This window comes from Puntigrus tetrazona, chromosome 4 (genome assembly GCF_018831695.1).
Source record: "Puntigrus tetrazona isolate hp1 chromosome 4, ASM1883169v1, whole genome shotgun sequence".
NCBI lineage: Eukaryota > Metazoa > Chordata > Actinopteri > Cypriniformes > Cyprinidae > Puntigrus > Puntigrus tetrazona.
The window spans coordinates 22,337,787-22,360,019 of NC_056702.1; the positions used below are offsets into that span (position 1 = coordinate 22,337,787).

At 38.8% G+C, this 22,233-nt stretch overlaps 2 pseudogenes; both read left to right on the plus strand.

Moving 5' to 3' along the window:
• Positions 1-1,320: 1,320 nt before the first annotated feature.
• LOC122342311 overlaps positions 1,321-22,233 on the plus strand; it is a 43,278-nt pseudogene continuing 22,365 nt past the window's right edge.
• LOC122343136 lies at positions 19,926-21,169 on the plus strand (annotated as a pseudogene).

The window sequence follows — 22,233 nt, forward strand, 5'->3', positions numbered from 1 at the left end:
AAAAATCTATTAAAGGAATAGTAATTACAATTCTGCCATTTACTAAACCTAAAGTTTGCAACCAGGTTGTTTTGGGTCACCCTTGCCTTCTCAGTAGTATTTAAGACCAGTTTGTTTCAGTTCAGTTTGTCTGATCACATTGCAGGATCCTTTAAATTTTGTTGGATATACTCAGTGACCACATCTTTATTTACTTCAGTAAATGGTATGAATGTAAATACAGGTGAGACCACTGATAATATGCATCAGACGGAAAAGGACCTTTCCGAATGTTGTTTCAGTTTTGGTTCTGATTGTTTTATTCTCGTTATTTAATAAACAACGAGGGATTTGTGGAGCATAATTTTACAAACAAACATAGACTTTCAAGTATGAAGCTTGATCTATGTCATATTGGCAAGTTTCTGGATGAAAATGATCTTGGCCTAGATCAAAGCCGTTTATTTTAAAGTTTTGTTTAGTTTTTCTCAAAATGACACATGGCTTTTTAGAATATCTTGCTGCTCATTCTCTCTTTTTTTATTTGTGCTCTTTTGTTCCTGCTATGTAAACAGAGGTACTCAGCCTGGAGATCTGCGCCAGGATTCTCATCAATTAGATGATAAACTACACCGAGCCAAACACCAACACAAAACCATCATGAAGAACTTGTATGAGAGCCTTTGTGAGGAAATTAAACTGCAAGAAAATCAAACCCTCTTGAACAGGATCTACACACAGCTCTTGATCATTGAGGGAGAGAGTGAAAGTATGAATGAAGAACATGAGATTTTGCAGATGGAGAAAACAACCAGAACACAACATTCACAAAACACTTAATTTAACTGCAACGACATCTTTAACTTGGGTAAATCAGGATATGAGAAGAAAGACAAACTGAAGTCTGTTCTTACTAAAGGCATCGCTGGAATCGGAAAAACCGTCTCTGTGCAGAAGTTCATTCTGGACTGGGCCGAGGGAAAAGCCAATCAGGATGTGGATTTCATGTTTGTGCTTCCATTTCGAGAGCTGAACTTGATCCGAGATCATCAGTACAGCCTTCATAGCCTTCTGTTGAACTTTCATCCTGAACTTCAAGATCTGGACCCAAAGATGTATGAAGAATGTTGTGTTGTGTTCATCTTTGATGGTCTGGATGAAAGCAGAATCACACTGATGTTTTCAGATGATCAAAAAGTTTTTGATGTGACTGAGACTTCATCGGTGGCTGTGTTAATGTCAGAGCTCATGAAAGGAGAGCTGCTTCCTTCTTCTCTCATCTGGATCACCCCTCCAAATACATTGACCTTGTGACAGAAATCCAGGATTCAATGATGATCCTCAGAAGGAGGAATATTTTCGTAAGAGATTCAATGAAGATCTTCAAGCCAGTAGAATCATATCGCATATTAAAAGATCAAGAAGCCTTCACATCATGTGCCACATCCCCTAACACTCAGGTCTTCTGCTGGATCGCATCCATTGTGCTTCAGAAGCTCCTGGAAGATGATCTGAGAGCAGAAATCCCTCAAACTCTGACTAAAATGTACATCCACTTCCTGCTGATTCAGATCAACACTAGGAACCAGAAGTACGAAGACAAAGATCCTGACAAACTTGTGCAGTCCAATGGTGAAGTGATTGTGAAACTAGCTGACCTGGCTTTCAGACAGCTGATGAAGGGCAATGTGATGTTCTATGAGGAGGACCTCATTGAGAGCGGCATAGACGTCACTGATGCCTCAGTGTATTCTGGGATTTGCACTGAGATCTTCAAGGAGGAATCTGTGATTTGTGACAGGAAAGTGTACTGCTTTATTCATCTGAGCTTTCAGGAGTTTCTGGCTGCTTTCTATGCATTTTACTCCCATATGATTGAGAACGTGGAGGGACTGCAGCTGTTTCTAGGTGATAAATTTGACAGATACAGATCTGAGAAAAACTCTTTGTATGAGCTGCTAACATTAGCACTTAATAAAACTATTCAGAGTAAAACTGGACATCTGGATAATTTTCTTCGGTTCCTGTTGGGCATCTCACTGGATTACAATCAGAGACTCTTACAGGGTCTACTGACACACATACAGAACACCTCAGAAACAATCAAAGAAACAACACAGTACATTAAAGACAAACTCAGAAGTGATGAACCTCTCTCTCAGAATACAGAGCCATCAATCTCTTCCTTTGTCTGCTGGAAGTGAAAGATCAGACTCTGTCCAGAGAGATTCAGGAGTTTGTAAAATTATATAAACATTCAGCGAAGAAACTCTCTCCTGCTCAATGCTCGACAATTGCATACGTGCTTCAGATGTCGGAGGTGCTGGATGATTTTGATCTCACGAAATACAACCCCCGGGACTGATCACATCAGATGAGGGTAGAAAGAGACTGATGCCAGCTATAAAGAACTGCAGAAAAGCTTTGTGAGTATTCCTTTATTTCATCATAGAATTATCAATCAAATCAAAACTCTTGAAAATAGAGTGAAAAGTAGAGGTATAAAACATGTTATTCACAAAGAAAGATTCAACTATATGTTTAACTTAATAAACAGCTTTTAAACGTAATGAGAATTTGCTTATATTACTGTTTTGTTGTGTATGTGGAGCCGGGGGTCAAGGATGTTAATAACAGCTCTTTCAGATGCTGTTCAGATGAGTCTAAATATAAAGCCGATGTATGTGCTTCATTACACATTTAAGATCACCTCCAACTCATGTGTTTTCATTACAGTTTTCAGGCAACCACTGGATCAGTCATGATCTGTGTTCAGAGAATGTGTTGTCACACAGAATATTAGTAATTTAATAAAAAAATTTATATCATGCAAAAAATGATGACTTTAACGATCCATCTCCTCTTTATTGCATTCCATATTATCTTTCATAGACTTGCTGGATGTCATCTCTCTGAACGACATTGTGAAAGCTTGTCTTCACTCATACAATCATCAGACTCTCATCTGAGAGCGTTGGACCTTAGTAGCAATGTCCTGAAAGATTCAGGAGTGAAGATGCTCTCTATTGGACTGGAGAGTTCAGAATGTAAACTGGATATGCTCAGGTATTTATTTATTCAGCTTTCTGGCATACCAGACTCTTGCAGTCGTCCATGTTTCATCAAACCAGGTGCTCATTATTGTTGTACATTTTTGCATGTTTTGCAAGATTTTGGTGATTTTTAATTGAAAACATGGTCTCTCTTGGAAATGGAAAAAATGCACAATATTTTCAGCAAACACTGGTGCATAGTTACTTTTAATGTCATAAATTGAACAAAGATAAAATAAAAACATTATTGTGGCACTGTGCAAAATTTTGGGCACCCTACATAATCAGTACTTAGTAAAACCTCCTCTGGCAGATATCACAACCTGCAAATGCTTTTATAGCCAGCTAAAAGTATTGTACTTGGGATTTGCTCCCATTTTTCTAGTTCTTCTTTCTAGGGCTTCTAGTTCTGAAATATTCTTTGGTCGCCTTGCGTGCACAGCTCTTTTAAGATCTACCCATAAATTTTCAATGACATTTAAATGAAGGGACTGTGATGGCCATTCCAAAACTTTCAGTTATGTCTCTTGAGTTATTCCATTGTGGATTTGAATGTATGTTTAGGATCATTGTCCTGTTGTAGAAGCCATCCTCTTTTCAGCTGTAGCTTTTTACAGATGTTGTGATGTTTGCTTCCAGAATTTGCTGGTATTTAGTGGAATCCATTCCACATTATCTTGAGTGTTTCCTGTGGCACTGGCTGCAACGCAATCCCAAAGCATGATAGATCCACCCCCATGCTTAATAGTTGGGAAATGCTGCTCCTTTTTTCTCCAAACATATCTTTGCTGATTGTGGCCAAAGAGCTTCATCAGTCCAGGGGTTGATTTGTCTTTTGGACAAGCATATGAGCAGTTCTCTCTGAGAGTTTTCTTGGTCTTCCAGATCTCATCTTGACCTCTACAGTATCCCTGAACTGCCATCTCTTAATTACATTTCTCACTGTGGAAACCACAAGCTGACAACGCTTTGCTATCTTCTTGTAGCATTCTCCTGCATTGTGGGCATCAAGAACTTTTATTTTCAGAGTCACAGCTGCTTAGGAGATCCCATGGTTGTTGAGTGTCTGCAAGTGTGTGCACAAGATTTGAAGAGTCAAAGTATTTGTACAGCTTTGAAAGTGGCATTTACTAATGATAGCTGTCGCCATGCTTCAGGTGTAACAAGCTGATTATGGTATTAAAAATAATTAAACAATAAAAAAAAGAATCTGGGAATCTTTAGAGTGCCTGAACTTTTGCACAGTACCATAATAATGCTTTTACTTTTTTATTTTTGTTCAATTTATGGCATAAGAAGTAACCGTGTATAAATTTTTGCTGAAAATATTGCACATTTTTTAAATTTTTTTATCATTATTATCACACTTAAAGACTGTAGCTTTGATCACAGGACTCAATAACATTTTAAAATTATATTCAAATAGAAAGCAGTTGTTTTAAATAGTAATAAATATTTCACAATATTACTGCTTTAGCAAACTTTTTGTAAAATTCTACAAACATTAAAAATCTTATTGTTTAAGACTTTCACATCGCATACCTGGGATTTGTGTATATTGTTTATATGCTCTTAAGACCAACAACAACAAAAAAAACAAAGCTTGGTGGTTTTGAGCGTTCTTCTACTTATGTCTCTTGTGGAGTATTTGCTGAGTTTCACTTCATCACAACATCACAGACTATAAAACGCCAACCTCCAGAGTGGAGAGCGCAGGTGCTTCTCTGGCAGACGAGCTTAACACCTTTTATGCTCGTTTCGAGGCTGCAGCTAATCATTCTAATTACGCTAGCGCCGCCTAGCGCATGCATGATGAACAGCATGCACGCCCAGAGAGCCGGAGAGGATATCGCGTTCACCATTTCGGAGCACGACGTAAGGAGGGCATTCAGGAGAGTGAACACCAGGAAGGCAGCAGGACCTGACGGCATCACAGGTCGGGTTCTGAGAGCCTGTGCTGACCAGCTAGCACCGGTGTTCACTGATATATTTAATCTCTCCCTGAAGCAGTCTATAGTCCCCTCATGTTTCAAAGAGTCCATCATTGTTCCTGTGCCGAAGAAACCTCAACCATCTTGCCTAAATGATTACCGCCCTGTAGCTCTGACGTCTGTAGTGATGAAGTGCTTCGAGAGACTCATCAGAGACTTCATCACCTCATCACTACCGGACACACTGGACCCACTACAGTTTGCTTACCGCCAAAACCGGTCTACGGAGGATGCCATCACACACCTCCTCCACACAACCACAAGCCACCTGGATTTTAGGAAAGGGAACTATGTAAGAAAATGCTGTTCGTGGACTATAGTTCAGCGTTCAACACCATAGTTCCCTCCACGCTCACCTCGAAGTTGGAGGTCCTGGGACTCAGCCCATCCCTGCGTCACTGGATCACCAATTTCCTAACTGACAGACCACAAGCCGTACGGATGGGAAAACACACCTCATCCTCCCTCACTCTCAGCACTGGAGCCCCTCAGGGTTGTGTTCTGAGCCCCTGCTGTACTCGCTGTACACACATGACTGTGTGGCCACTACAAACTCCACCACCATCATTAAATTTGCTGACGACACTGTCGTGGTGGGCCTGATCTCCAACAACGATGAGATGGCCTACCTTCAGGAGATCAACAACCTGGAGAGATGGTGTCAGGAGAACAATCTGCTCCTGAACGTCAGCAAAACAAAGGAGTTAATAGTGGACTTAGAGCAGGTGCGCTCTTACCATCCCATCAAGATCGACGGGACCCCAGTGGAGAGAGTGGACAGTTTTCGGTACCTGGGTGTTCACATCACGCAGGACCTGTCTTGGTCCTGTCACATCAACACCCTGGTGAAGAAGGCCCGGCAGCGTCTATACCATCTGAGGCGCTTAAGGGACTTCAGACTCCCATCTCAGGTGCTCAGGAACTTTTACACCTGCACCATCGAGAGTGTCTTGACGGGAAACATCACCTCCTGGTTCGGGAACAGCACCGTGCAGGACAGGCGAGCCCTTCAGAGGGTTGTGCGGTCAGCTGAGCGCACCATCCGCACTGAGCTCCCTGTGCTGCAGCACATCTACAACAAGCGGTGCTGTACCAGGGCCAGGAAGATCGTGGAAGACCTCAGCCATCCCAACAATGGACTCTTTTCTCTGCTGCGTTCAGGAAAGCGCTGCTCCCTGAAGGCAAACACAGAGAGAATGAGGAGGAGCTTCTTCCCGCAGGCCATTCGGAGTCTGAACCAGAGAACACCCAGCACCTAATTACCGGGATTCCCATGTTCACCCCTCTTTCCCAGATACTCGCCACTTACTTTGGACAATTGCACTAGCCACTTGCACTGGACATTCGCACAGCCACTTTGCATTTTACACTTTATATTTTATATTCCACACTTTATTTTTTATACCTACTTGCACACTTCTTTTTATACATATTTTTATACATATTTTTTTATCTTTTTTATATCTATATATATTTATATTCTGTTTTCCATTTTGATGCTGGACGGTTATAAAGAGCATTTCACTGCATGTCGTACCATGTATGTATGTGTATGTGACAAATAAAATTTGAATTTGAATTTAAAATTTTGAATTTGAATTCATCAAATACAATAATACTCAAAACCGGTTCTCAAATGTTACTATACAAGGTGTGTTTGTGTTTGTGTTGGATCAATTCTCTATTTTGATTTGATACTGAAAAAAGGATTAAATTGGAAGATTTGTATTGCTATTGGTTGCCTGTGACAATGCTTATGAAGACGATACTATTCATTTTTCAGCAGTTTAAACAAATAAACATTTTACGTCAATCGGAAAGTCAATTAAACCATGTTTTGACAGGTGTTAATTACAGAACCCTTTATTGTTTTGTTCAGATTGGCAGGTTGTAGATTGACTGGTCAGTGCTGTGAAACTTTGGTTACAGCTGAAGAATCATCCGTCCAACTGAGAGAGCTGGACCTGAGTAACAATGACCTGCAGGATTCAGGAGTGAAGCTGCTCTCTGAAGGACTGAAGAGTCCACACTGTCAGTTGAAAATAATGAGGTTCGGTGTTCACTTTAACATTTTTTTTTACAAAATAATGCTTATTGATTGTATTTGCTTTTTATATAAAAATACAGAAATTAAGATCTTTATCACTATAAATGATGAGGCTTTTTTGATGCTCAGTAGGAAGAGATGGCGTTCATGAAAATGTTATACTGTAGGTTTAGTAGTAGTGGCAAGTGTGTGAGTGTGTACGTGTTCAGGTATACCCTAAATTACGGGGGTAAAATGCCTCCACAAATATGCCAATATCCAAAATCTTTTGATATATGTATATGTATGCGTATATAAAGTGATTTATTTTTATTTTATTGACAAAAATTTCCACATCCTTTAAACAAATGTGTCAACTGAATAATAAGAAAACAGTCCTTAACAATATAAAAATCGGATAGATTCAGGTATCTCCCCACCAGCAGTCAGTTAGTTAGTTATAAAATTATATATTAAATTATAAAATAAACTAGTCAGGGCATTAGCATTTATTATACATAGCATACAAATGGTTTGCCTAACATTATGTAGCCTAAAAAAAGACTTATATTTCTTGTTTGTTTGATCACTGCCAACTGATTTTACAAAGAACCTTTTAAAATAAAGAGTGATTGGTTGACTGTGTTTTTTATGTTGAATAGCTGAAGTCAGGCAGCACTAGAATTAATGTTGTTTGTGTGTTTGAGAGTAGATTAAATCAAATTAATACATAAGGAAAGAAATAAAATGCATTAAGAGTCACAAAAACAAGTGTAATCATACTTTGTAGCTGCAATTGTTCTATGTATAGCTGTCACAAACACACCCGCCAGATCACCGTCTCCCACGCCAATCACCCGCTCATCATCCCCGGAATTCTAGTCACCTGTTCACCACACCTGTCAGTAATCACTTCAACCCCATATATACACCGAAAGCCCAGTCGTTCATCGGCTGGGATTGAGGTCACCTCTACAAGCTTCTGCCTGCGCCATCTCTAGCGATCTCCTGAGGATTACCCCTTTCGAATACGGACTTCCTGCACTTGAGTATTCGCATTGTGTTTTACTTTTGTTTTGAGCTTATGTTTGCTCTGCGTTACGCCACTCCTGAGTATAATTAAATCTATTCAAGTATTCTCCTGTCTGCCTGCCTCGTCTCTCCTCGAATCGTGACAATAGCCTATTATATATTTCTATATATATGGTTCTATTATGTGAAGTGAATTAGGGGAGTTTAGAAACATCAATATCAACAGTGACTACTAATTAATTTAGTTGTTGTTAGTTACTCTTAATAAGACATATCTGTTTTATTGCTAATGTGTGTATTTATGAGTGCAAATGTCAGTCAGAATGTGTCTTGGGTCATGTAATGGGTGCTGAGGAATGTTAATTAGTTTTAACTTTGCTTTATTGTTCTGTTTAGATTGGTCAACTGTACTCTCACTGGTCAGTGCTGCAAAAGTTTGTCTTCAGTTCTACAATCATCAGACTCCCATGTGAGAGAGCTGGACCTGAGTAACAATGACCTGCAGGATTCAGGAGTGAAGCTGGTCTCTGAAGGACTGAAGAGTCCAAACTGTCATCTGGAGATTCTGAGGTATTTAGGAAAACAAATAAACATGTACTAATCTGATCAAACTAAATATGTCAAGCCAAGACCCCACTCAGAGCATTATGCACTACTGCCCTTTTTGATATTAATTGCTTCTATTGCCTACCTCATTTGTGCTTTGGATAAAAGCGTCTGCTAAATGACTAAATGTAAATGTAAATGTCAGTTTCATTCTGGTCTTGTCTTCTTGAGTGAGTTTAACATCCCAACAGAATAACAGTGTTGGGAAGCTACTCTCAAACTGTATCTTGACAAGCTATTTGTGAGTTTTATTCAAGTTACCCTTCTAAAAAGTATGAGTAGAAGAGTATTTATTGTCTTGTTCTGTTTTACTTTTCCTTTAGTGAGTAATATTGCTGTTTGCAGTGTGTGTTTAAACTGTACTTTTTACATTTGCAGATTAAGGTAGATTAATCTACCTTATTGGTAGATTTGGTAGATGTTTAAACCCTATTAGTAACAATAGATATAATACTGTTTACAGTTCATTAAGCATTAGGAGCTAAAAATCTGTGTTTACCTTTTGTATAGCTTTACATATTCTAACATATGCTCTAAGCAGATGAAAAACTCAGATTAGACTAATTTCTGAAGTGGCATTAAAAGTGAAAGCTACGGCACAAAGCGCTCACTGTTTTATTTTTTTTTGCCAAAGCACATTTTGTTGTTATTGTGAGTGTGTACAAGTAAAAGTAGAACCTTAACAGTTCTGAATGAAGTCTTACTCTTATAGGTATGATATTATTTAAGTTGTTTTTGCTGTTATCAGGATAAAATTCGAGGCCTGATGGTCTGAAACTGTAGAAATAAATAGTTGACAAATTCATATCAATTGTAGGTTGTCTGGCTGTATGGTGACAGAGGAAGGCTGTGGTTATGTGTCTTCAGCACTGAGTTCAAACCCCTCACACCTGAGAGAGCTGGATCTGAGCTACAATCATCCTGGAGATTCAGGAGTCAAGTTGCTCTCTGAAAACTGGAGGACTCAGCCTGCTCATTGGACAAACTGAAGTATGTTGTGTAGGAGGTCACCCTGCTCTGTGTGTGTATGTGTGTGTGTGTATGCATGTACATGTGAGCAACTTTGTTTTTACATTTTTGGGAGGACCAGATGTCCTTACAAATCTCCCATTTTAAAACAGTAAACCCAGAGTTTCCCTTCATCAAAACATCAGAAATCTTTTCTTTGCATTTTTTTACATTCAATTAAAGAGTATGTTTGTGTGTGTATAATGACATTGTGTGTTTTATAGGATGGATCATGGAGGAGAGTTCAGGATTACAGCAGGCCCACATTAATATGTCTCACACCTGACTGAAAGAAATGTAATGTATCTTCAACACACGGATGAGCCATAGTTGAAAGTGGACCTTCGCATTCAAAGGGCTTGAAGATTTTTGACACAGAAAATATGCCCCAGTTTTCCTATAAAATACAATTGCTTAAATTCTTATCTCAACTTAATGTTATTTTGTTTTGTCCATGTATATATGTAAAATTGAAGTTGAATCCATTTGTTTTGGGGCAACATGAATCATGTTTGTTGCATTACTGAAACTGAATGAGTGGTTTTAGGTCCCAGCATGTTTTGTATAGTACTGAATTCGGGGAGTCATTTAATGCATTTGTGAATTTAGGTAAGAGTCTATTTGTGGGTTTTTTTCAGTTATGTTTCATTGAGTTTTTTACCTTGTGGTTAGTTTGTGTGATAGTTAATCGATGACTGTAAGTGCTGTTCTCTGAAGTCCACTTATAATATCATCACTATTCACAAATAAACATCATGATTTAGAAGCAAAAGGCTATTTTCTGTCCTGTTTTAACCACAATCTTCAGAACACTTTTGAAAAGATGTGAAGTAGGATTGAAGTCAACACCCACTGTTATGACTGTGAAAATTTGTTAATGTAATGAATACTTGATTTTTTAAATCTAATGAAAAAATTGTGTCTGATCGGTCCATATGCATCAACTCTATTCAAAAACTATTAGGAGCTTTATTTATTTTTTTATGATCACAGGCAGATAGATTTGCATACTGTCAGTGTATGAATTCCAGGAAAGTAAATAAAGATATAAGAGAGTAGAAGCTAAAATGGATGCCCAAGGGACAAATACATGTTAGACTGCAATAAGAAGAGGTGATAGCTGAGAATGAACAATATCGAAGGCTGAGGACATTTCACACTGTTGAATATAATCTAAAAGTAGCTATATAAATAATGTTTTACTATTATGACCAAAAACAGGGTTTTTTTTCTCCTTCATCTCCACTTGTCTCGTCCAGCCCAGGAGGGGCTCAAGAGCACTCTCCAGTGCCGCCTCCTCAGGAGCTCCCTTCAGTGCCCATTCTCTGAAATGATCTTCCAGTGCCTGCTCTTCAAAAGTGCCCTCCAGTGCCCACTTATCAAGAGCTCCAGTACCTGTTCCACAAGAGTGCCCACCCTCTTAAAAGCACCCTCCAGTGTCGCGCTCCTCAGGAGCTCCCTTCAGTGCCCATTCTTTGCAAACATCTTCCAGTACCTGTTCCTAAAGAATGTCCACTTTTCAAGAGCACCCTCCAGTGCTTGTTTCTCAAGAGTGCCCATTCATCAAAAGCTTCTTCCAGTGCCTGGTCCTCAAGTCTACCCTCCAGTGACTGTTCCTCAAGAGCGCCTCCTGAGTTCAGCCCAGACGAGGCTCTCAAATGCCTGCTCTCCCACCCTTTTATGTCTCCATGACCACTGGTTCATGTCAGCCCCATGGCTCACCTTCAGCCCATCATCTGTGTCCGGGCCTGCCAGTCTACATTGGTGTTGTGGCTGAAAGGATCTCTCATCTCTGACTCCAGTCCCGGACTTGGTGCGTAATCAAGAGCCACCACACACAGACGTGCCAAGGAATTTGGCTTCAGTTGTCATATTCATACTGTTAAGCTACTCCTGAACAACATACAATGTTACCTTGGCTAAAGAGAAGAATAATTGGACTGATGCCCAGTGGTCCAAAGCAAGTTTTGTATTTCAATTGGAAACCAAGGTCCTAGAGTCTGGAGGAAGGGTGGAGAAGCACATAGCGCAAGTTGCTTGAAGTCCAGTGTTAAGTTTCCACAGGCTGTGATAAATTTGTGGTACAGTGTCATCTGCTGGTGTTGCTCCATTGTGTTTCTTTTTTTTTAAACCAACGTCACTGCACCTGTTTACAAAAATTGTGGAGCACTGCATGCTTCCTTCTGATGACCAACTTGTTGAAGATGCTGATTTCATTTTCCTGCAGCATTTGGCACCTATCAACTCTGCCAAAAGCTGTTTAAATTACCACGTTGTCATTGCACTTGATTGACCAACAAACTCACCAGACCTGAACAACACAGAGAAATTTTGGCATGTTGTCAAGAAGAAAATGAGAAACAGATGAGCTGAAGCCAGTGTCAAAGAAACCTGGGCTTCCATACCACCTCAGCAGTGCCACAAACTGATCACTTTTATGCCACACAGAATTGAGGCAGCTGTCAAAGCAAAGAAGCCCCTACGAAGTATTGAGTACATGCCTTTAATGAAGTATTCTAATTTGTTGAGTGAATTGGTTGTTTTTTATTAAATGTCACAATTAAAATAACCAAAAACTTAAACTACTTCAGTCTACTACTTGTGTGCATTTAATACAGAATAATAATGCAGTGTATTTAATGAACAAATCATTACAGAACAACCCATCACAACACTCTGTTTCCTGGAAAATGAACTGTACATCTGTTGACACTTTGCATGCTACCATATCTGTTACGTGTTCGTGTTGTGCCATGTGTTTTTTTCCCCATCTACCTGTTCTTTTGCGATTTAACTTCTTAGTCAGCGGTCATTGGTTCCTGTCACGATCAATCTTCATCAGTCTCCAATCGGTCAAGACCACCCTTGATAAAAGAGCCCGCCAGGCCACTCACAAATTCTCATTTTGTTGCTCGCTATTTTTTGGCTATCCTTGTGTATTGCATTCATTTTGGTGTGTGTCACCAAATCTGCTTTATTCCCTTTTTCATTCCCTTTCCCCCACTTAAACATTTGCTCATGCGTTATGTGTTACAAGGCCGTGGAGAAGCGGACAAGAACATCACATGACATACGCACTACAACACTTAGGATTCTGCCACTCTGCATTATGTTTGTAGCGCTCTTGTACTCTTGTTTTGGCTAAGCGAGTGTAGTTTAGTTAGGGCATCCTCAGACGCTAAAAGATCTGTTTCCTAGATAGCTTAGGGGAAATTAAGTAGCTGAGGCTGTTTTGATTTGTTATTTTTTTGATTTAGCATCGCCTCTCGTCCCTTCTTCCCGCCTCCACCCGTCTTGTGGATTGTATATACATTTTTCCCTTTTTTTGTCACCTCCAAACTTTCACTATTTGCAGTTAACACAAACAATAACAAGCCTGCTGAATGAACAGACTAGGCTTTAAGAAATGGGTCTAACCAGGAGTTGACAGACGAGGACGATAAACTAGTAATCATACATGACCAGAAATGACCAAATATGGGCACATGAGGGAGGAAAACAACAAAACAGGTCAATGAGGTGAGAGAGTTGATGGAACTTTTTTATGATGATAAACTGTCCCTTTAACATTTGAGAACTACATGCAAAATTACCACTGCTGAAATTTGTATTGGATCCAACGCTGCATAAACATACCTTTGGAATCATTAAAAGACTCCTCATTCACTAGAATTCCTAAAATCTAAGTAGTTTTGGCCAACTTCATTGGTGTAAAAAAATGAGGATTGCCTGTGTTGTGTATTAAGTACATTTATAAAAAGACTTTCCAATATAACAGTATATGCTGAATGTATGTGTGATTTACATTCTAAGGCAGGAAGCCCAAGCCCGAGTCAGTTATCTTTTTGACTTTCAGTTCTCCAACATCTGGTAGGTGTCCCTAAGTCAAGTGTGAATGCTAATCCTAAGGTACAACTGTGCCTTTTGTTTCATCTATGCATTTAAATGACACCTGGATGCTAAATAGATCAAGGATTGGGAAAGTTCCTGTCCTTGGCTAAGGTCCTGTTCTACATTTGCATATTTTTGTTTTACTGGTCTCCACCTCTGTGTACTCCTCCCCTTGAAAACATATAAACTTCAACCTAGCATGTTTTAGTTAGATTTTTTCTTGGAGATTTCTTGAAGATTTTCTTGGAGATTGCTAGATCGATTTTTTCTTAAAGATTTCTTGAAGGCGTCTTTACAGATGACTACAACAACAGAAATAAAAACAAACTCCTGCTTTACCGAGAATCTCCTGGTCTCTTCTTAAAAGAGAATCTAAAAAAAGTTTCCAACACCTATAAAAACGCTACCTATACAATTAAATGGGAGCAGGTGGGACTTGTGTCCTTTTATTTTCGCGACATGAGTCAGATCCATCAGTTACTTAACTGAACTGAGTTTCAGATAAGACCTTGAGGACTGGAGTTGAGAATCACTGGAGGACTTCTTAATCAAAGAATAAGAAAGCATATACTTTTGTGACTCATTGTAAATGCATAGACATGTTTTTTGTGTGCTAATATGTTTCAAATGTTTTAACTTGAAACTTAAAAATGTAGGGCATCTGTGCTGCTGGTGCAGAATAAAATGGCATAAGTTATGTATAGTCATTAGAGAGTCTTCAGAAAAAAGAGACTCATTAAATGCATGTTTTGTAACAACAGCTAATTTAATTCACTGTAATAATACATTTGTAATAATGTTGACTGAGTTGGCATCATGTGTAGAAGAGGAAGCAATATCGCCTGTGTTGTTCCCTAATGTTCTCTGTGTCTATGATTTTCATAATTTTTTACATACAGGTTTCTACCACATTCAAATGAACACACTTCCAGAGAAACAAACTCATGTAGCCATAATAATAACATTATTTTTATTCATAATGTGCCTTTCTCTCACCCAAACCCAACAACAATGCAAAAAACAAGAAAAAATACAAAGTAGGATAATACAATATAAAATGGCAGAAAAATCCAATCAAAGCCCAAATTAACAACAAATCATGGTAAGCAATTTCAATGGTCTCTTAAAAATAGCTAGTTTATGAGCATGTCCAACATTTCAAAAAGAAGCGCATATAACACCAAAGCTTATGAAGATGGCAAAACACATCTGTTGACCAGTGTCAAATTAAAGCTGCTACATTCATGGATGACTGCTGGTTTACCAATAAGAAGACCAAGACCATGTTTTCAATGAATTGCCCCAAAGGGAAGCATATAAATGCTAAATAAATATTTCCTCAGGTGCCTACGGCTCTGCAAACAGGCGTCTTGCAGTGCCATCACAAAAGGTGCAAAATCACTCTTGCAAACCTTCACCTGGTCTGTTTCTCGCAAGCTGGAATTGGAGCGATCTGCCACGTTGCCACTAGGACAGCAGAGTCACTAGCAATCTTCAAAAAACCAACTCAGAAATCTCATCTTTTTCATCTACACTTGACCCAACATCGATAGAACTTTCTTCTTTTTTCTCCTGCTCTTTTCCTATCCTTTTCTTGTTTAAAAAAAAAGCCTTGTTGTCTGCGTTAGGTGTCAAGACCCCACTCAGACACTTCTGCACTGCTGCACTTTTGTTGATATTAATTGCTTCTATTGCCCCTACACTCATTTGCAATGCGTCTGCTTTGGATAAAGCGTCTGCTAAATGACTAAATGTAAATGCTGAAAATGTAAATAGTATGGACCCCAGAACAGAACCCTGAGGAACACCATACTGGACCTGACTAATGTCTGATTTGTTTGTTTGCCAAAATGCGTGGACAACAGCAACAACATAAATAAATGTCACTGTGCATGCTGCACTACCTTATCTTCAGAAGACTTCCTAATAGAATCAATAACAACAACAACAGTCCTTCTTGAGATTTTAAATGTAGCTTTTGCCGCTATTGGAGAACAAAACTGGCTTAAGTGAAGATGAACATCTTGAATGTGTAAATGTGCAAATAATCAGTGAAAAACGAGAAAGAAAAGATTCATATAACAAGCATGTTTTTGTTACACCAGTAAATTAAATTTACTGTAATGATGTTGACTTTAGGTTGGCATGATATGAAGAGGAAATGAATAATGCTCTCTGTGCTTATGATTTTCATAATTAAAGAGCTGAATGTGTTGGTACTATTGTCTTATATCTGTATGTCATTACGTTGTATGCATGCAGAAAAGTTCCTTCCCCCTTAGGTCTCCACAAGATTCAAAATGAACACACTTCCAGAGAAACAAAGACCAGGCATGAGAGCAGATATATCAATTGCATAGTTTGAGGCGTCAAACAGAAACATCAGACTCAGGACAGAAACACATCCTATCAAGTAAGAACAAGTCATTCATTATTTAGAATCAGACTTTAATATCATTCTTACATATGGATTTTTAATTATCGCTGAAATCCTTTACACTAAAACGCATCTGTGAATATTTGACATTTAGGTTTATTCCCTCAGAAATGGGCCAAATATATTTTCTTCTTCTTCTAATTGGTAGTGTGTTTGGGGTTTTATTTCTAGTTCATTAGGCAAATATACCTCTCAGAAATTCTCAGAAACATATGCATGTCAAAAGACAAATGAATTAAAGAACATGTTGCCTTTGGTGACCTTGACTACAGAGTGACATTTTGCCAACTGTATGCTACAGTACACAATTATTCCCTAAGACTTGCAATTCACCCAAAAACGGTTTTCTATGGTAGTACATTTAGTATTTACCAAGACGACCTTACTACAGTGAACTTTTGACATTTTTTATTTACTGTATGTACAGTACACAATTATACAAAGAACAAGAACGACTGTCATCCATCAATCTTTTCAAGTTCAAACAGCTGTAGTACATTAATGGCTGAAAATGTCTTCCTTACTGTACATACGGTGCATAGTATTTAACAGAAAACCAATTACTGTAATTCACCAAAGGTTTTTAATTTTTCCAAGATTGTAATACATCTAGGTAGCTGAACTGACTTACTTTATGTATGATAGCTACTTTTTCTTTCAAGTACTGTAATTCATCAAGAAATTTTGCCACTATCTCCATTACTGTACATACAAAACCTGGTATGCTTTAAATACAGTATTACAATTAAAAATACAGTATTCTTACAGTGTTGTTTTCTTAGAATCATTATTTGCTGTGCCTCACATTAGTAAATGGGTCTTGTATCCAAAGGAATGCCACAACATTCAAGTATGGAAAACATAGTATTAGTAGATATTTGTTATATAATATTATTGTACTGTATATACAGTAAATAAGTATTATTGAATTTGCCTGTGTTAAGTTAGTAGTGTAACTAGGAATGCACTGCAGCCTTTATGAACAACTGTTTGGGCACTTACAGTAGTTTATAACATGAACATAATTGTGTACTATTACATTTATAAAATAAGGTGTGGAAAAATGTACCCACCTATAATACAAGCTAGAGTTTGACAGTGTGTTATTTTATAAGGTAAGACACTTTAATTGATATACATTAGACGTTTCGCCAGTTGATGTAATTTCAGATGGTCTCTTACTCATCGCTGATATAGTGCGTAAAGTTTTCTCCGATTTAAATTTGCTGCTACAGTGCACTTTGAAATAATATTTTCATGTCTATATAAAGTTGTTAAATAATGTTGAAAATCTATTCTTTTGTAATACTGCCAGTGACTCTATGGGAGCTTTGGCCATCAAGCGTGAATGTCTAGAGAGACACAAACCTAACTACCACACTTTTGGAGCAAAGCGCCAAATCCGACCCTCACTTTCTCAACTCTCTGTTCTGTATCTGAATGTGTTAGAGCGTCAGTATGACTTTATAAATGAGAAGACCTGGAATGAGGCTCAGAGATACTGCAGAGAGGAATACACAGATCTGGCCACCGTTGACAACACAGACAGCTTGAATAGGCTGATCAAGGTGTTGAGTGATAGAAGTCTTCGGTATGTCCTGGATTGGGCTGCCCAGAAGACCGGTCTTAATAAATGGCAGTGGTCTTCCAGGAGAGAACCTGCGCTCTATTTGAACTGGGCTCTGGAAAACCAAATGGTGTGAATGACTGTGGGTGTAATTACCAAATGGACAATGGAATAATACACCGTGTGGTTCTAACAACAGTTCATCTGCTTGGTGAGTTCATTTATATATATGTATATAAAAGTCTCCACTCCCTAAAGGGCTCTATGTGAAATACAGTTTACATGACCAGTGTCTTGTTAAAACAACTGCAATCTGTTAGCCTGTGTAATCATGACATAGTGGGATTCCTGGAAGTATAAATGGGCAACTGCCAGAAATCGTTGAAAAGGCGTATAATTTATAGTTACATTGGAAACCTTTAATTTAGTAATACTAGCGCAGATAGTAGGGATGTGATACCATTTTAAAAAACCGAGTCTGAGTAACAGTGTAATAAACAATTTGACACAGAACATGAAATGAGCTTGTTAGTACTTTTAATGACGAGCAGGAAATTCAATCCAGAACGCAATATTCAATAGCGTTTTAAATCAGCGTATGTTTCAATAAGACTCAAATCTCAACAACTGTGTTAAAGAGTTACAGTAAATACATTATGCTTGTGTTCAGATACATCCGATCAATCAACTCGTCGAAAAACATTTCAACAATTAATGTTAATATTAAAAATGTGATATTGTTTTTACAAATGAATCTACAACTAACATTTAATGTATCTCGAATATCTTTTGTAACCCAGAAAGACATATAAAGCCTGAACTTAAAACTGAAAGGACGCATTTTTATAATGATTCATGGTACAGAGTTGACTTAATTTTCAGTGGTACTGAATGTTTCTGTGTGCGATTTTTATTTTTAATAATATATATACACACATACACACAATACCAAGTGAAATGCTCTTAAAACATAGTCATATGTCACACACATTTATTAATACTAATTGTAGTATTCTTACATTTAACTAAACCAATCATATGTCGAAGCTAAATATTCTTTGTTCCTATTGGCTGTTTATTTTTCAGTATAGGTAATGCAAACAAGTCAGGAAGTTTTGGATGTGTGATTGGCTGTTGAGTCATCAGTTAGTACTCATGTTGCATATGTAAAGAGTGTTTAATAAACAAATACATGTTGACTGATTGCCACATGTATATCACGTCTGGTCAGGAAGCGAACATAGGATGAATTTAAGAACTTTCTTTTAACATAATAAGCTCAGGTAGTGGCGTTCAGCCAGCATCAAACATAAAGAGAAATTTATAAACAATGTACAGAGAGAGAGTGGGTCAGTGAAAGGTTTGACAGGAAACGTGAAATGGTGAAGGGACTGATATGCAGGTGACTCAGCTTCCGACAGAGCAGCCGGAGGCGCGCATGTCCTTGTGAACACCCACACTCGATCCCCATGCTGGTAGATCTGGGCATCTGCTGGCATTGGTGTCTCCTGGACTGAGTGCTGGAGATGGATGTGAGCCGAGTCCTTTTACTCTCACTCTCCTTGACGGGCCTGGAGAGAAGAGCAGTGTCATTCCACCGCTCTGCGAATGGCCAATGTGAAAGCAAAGGACTATATTGGAGTATTGCCTGGGAGTCGCCAGCCAGAGCTATGGTAGTTCAGCCGTGCATGGAGACCTTGAGTGGTAGGTTGGCTGAATGCCTCGCGAAGTGTTCCAAGCTCTCCTTGAGCTCAGCTGCAAGCTAATTAACGGTCAGAGGATTCCGCCCAGAAGTAAGCATCTTCCGGCGGGTAAGAAATAATGAAAAGCTAATTTTCCTCGATCTGAGGAAAGAGGTGTCAGTGCATCTCCAGAAGTACAGGGAGCATTAGAGGAAAGCCTGCACCACGGTGCAGCTTCTCAGTAAAGTAGTGAGTCGAGCAATCAGGTTAGCTATGGGTTGGAAGGAGGTTAAGGCGCTTCTGAAGGGCTTGCACCAACATTTGGAATGGGTCTGGCGTTGCCCCTCTTGGGAATCCATCCTGATAGTTGCCAATCCATGTTTGTCGCCCATCTTTTTGAGGGGCTGATCATCTGTCACAATCTGGTCAAGGAAACGAGACACTGGATGAATTTTTTAAGGAAACTTTTCTTTTAATATAATAAACTCAAGCAGGTACTCTTCAGCCAGCACATCAAACATACGAAGCATTCCTACACAACGAAAGAAGGTTAAAGAAGTTAGCAGTTCTTTCCTTAGTAGCAGTAGATATCTCTCAGGAGGCGGGATCCGATCCAGCAGGCGAGACAGGACCCGAGTAGTTGGGCAGACTGGCAGAGAGAAGGATGACCATAGTTCTAGGTGTGTCCTTATGATCTGCTGTGGAAGGACTGGCGTGAGGTGTGTTTTTATAGGAGTGGTTGGTGAATGGCCACATGTGATCGTGACCAGGTGGTGAGTGTAGACGGAAGTGATGGTGTGACAGCGTATGCTTCCAGAACATCTTAAATAAGCATTTTTGGTGGAAACATGGCAGTCTCTGTGTGTATTAAATGATGTGTTTTAATGTTTCCCCACTGCCATTCCAGTTTACATTCAAACCACAAAGTGCAGCCTAAATAATAAAATCAACAAATTCATTATTTAAAATCAATTAATCTATTTCTTCTTTGTTATTCTTGAAGGGAGTACAGGACTCGTCTTTGTCAATCAGGCAATGAATTGGAGAGACGCTCAGAGTTACTGCAGACAGAATCCGCATTGATCTAGTCAGTGTGAGGAACCAGAATGATAATCAACAGATCATCAGTGATATAAAGTTATCTGGTTCATGCATCTGGATTGGTCTGTTCAGAGACTCATGGCAGTGGTCAGATCTGAGTAACTCTTCATTCAGATATTGAAACCTGGGTCAACCTGATAATTCTGGAGGTAATGAATACTGTGTAGTGACTGAACCGAACGCTTCAGGGACAATGGCATGACATCTCTTGCACCAATCAGTTTTCCTTTGTGTGTCATGAAGGTGAGCAGATCCTCTAAAACACAATATCCATCATCACCTCCACATCTCCTGAGGTTCACTGTACATGTCTGACGTCACAAATTCATCCTTTGTGTTTGTTCTGAATGTTGTTCTCGATTCTGTCTTTTCTCTAGTTTCTGCTTTGGGTGTATTTTTTGTGTCCAGAGACGCTGAACTGATTCTGATCAGAGAGAATCTGACGTGGGCCGAAGCTCTGAGATACCGCAGACAGAATCATGTGGATCTGGTCTCAGTTCATTCAGAAGAGATGCAGCATCGTGTGAAGAACGTGCGTTAAACGTAAGGCGTCTACTGCAGCGGTGTGGATGGGTTTACACAACTACTGCGTCATGAACATGTGGCTCTGGCTGAGTGGAGAGATCGTGTGTTATCAGAACTGGGCTCCAGGGAACGGAAACGACGCAAAGAAAACTGCAAAACTCGAGAAGAGAAAAGGAGCCGTTCAGTCTGGAGGAGATCAGCGCTGGATCAGCCTCTCCTGAATCTTACAAACTCAACTTCGTCTGCAGCAGAAATTAAGAGCTTTGCTTACATTCACGGTTTTTAAGAGTTACTTTTACATTTGATTTAGGGGAATTTCTGAGGTTAATCACTGCTTATTGGTTTGGGTAGTGGCCAGAAGTCTGTTTATTTCTGTACCGTAAAATTAGGCTGGTAATTTAACACATTAATTAGATTAAATAACTACAGTAAAATTGAACACGTTAAAATGTATTCATGCATTTAAAATACTTGCCCTTGCTGCCAGACCTCGTGGGTCATCCTGACATTTCATGCAGTTAACTGATGATTTAATATGAGGCAGGGCATGGAGTCTAGAGAATGCAGCTCATTTGTGCTGTGGAGTTGTGCAAGGAAGAAATAGGTATATTTAGAAAACCCAAAATGAGTCAACAGTTTGGAATCATTTAATGTGGTGTCTAAGAGATACAGGATTGTATATGGTTATATAGAGTTTTTTAAATATTTATTTAGTTTTACTAAATTTTTTAAGCTAATCACTTCACTCTCCTGTCCAGTTGGTGGCAGTAAACGCAGCATCCATACACCCCGTCTAGATACATAAGATCAAGTGACCTCTGCCTTCTCTTAATTCACAAAATCAAACTTAAAAATTGCGAGAACAAAGCTTTGGAATAAGCCTTAGTTGTGTTTTAAATGTGCTCTGTGCATAAATAAATATTGCTGTTGTTAATGAAGAGAGTTCATGTGGTCAAACTACAAATTCGAATAAACCAGATATGCTTTGCAAATTTACGTTTAACTTTTCAGAAGACAACATCTATCGTGACATCCAACTCAGTCACTTCTATTTATCAATCTTTGCGCTTCATCCATTCAATGTAACTATTTAGTAGTCGTTAGTTACTCTTGTCTATGCCTTTTGTTAATAAAATCCCTTTTATTACACATGTGTGTTTCCTAGTTTGATAATACAATAAAGAAAAGGATCTACAAGGTAAAGATATCTCACAAACTCCTTCAGCTTGGTATGATGAGTATTACACCCCGGATAAGGGAGAAATGTTCATAAATAATTAAAGGCGAAGACTCGTGCAGCTGTCTCTTTTCAATCTGTATTGTAATGACAATATC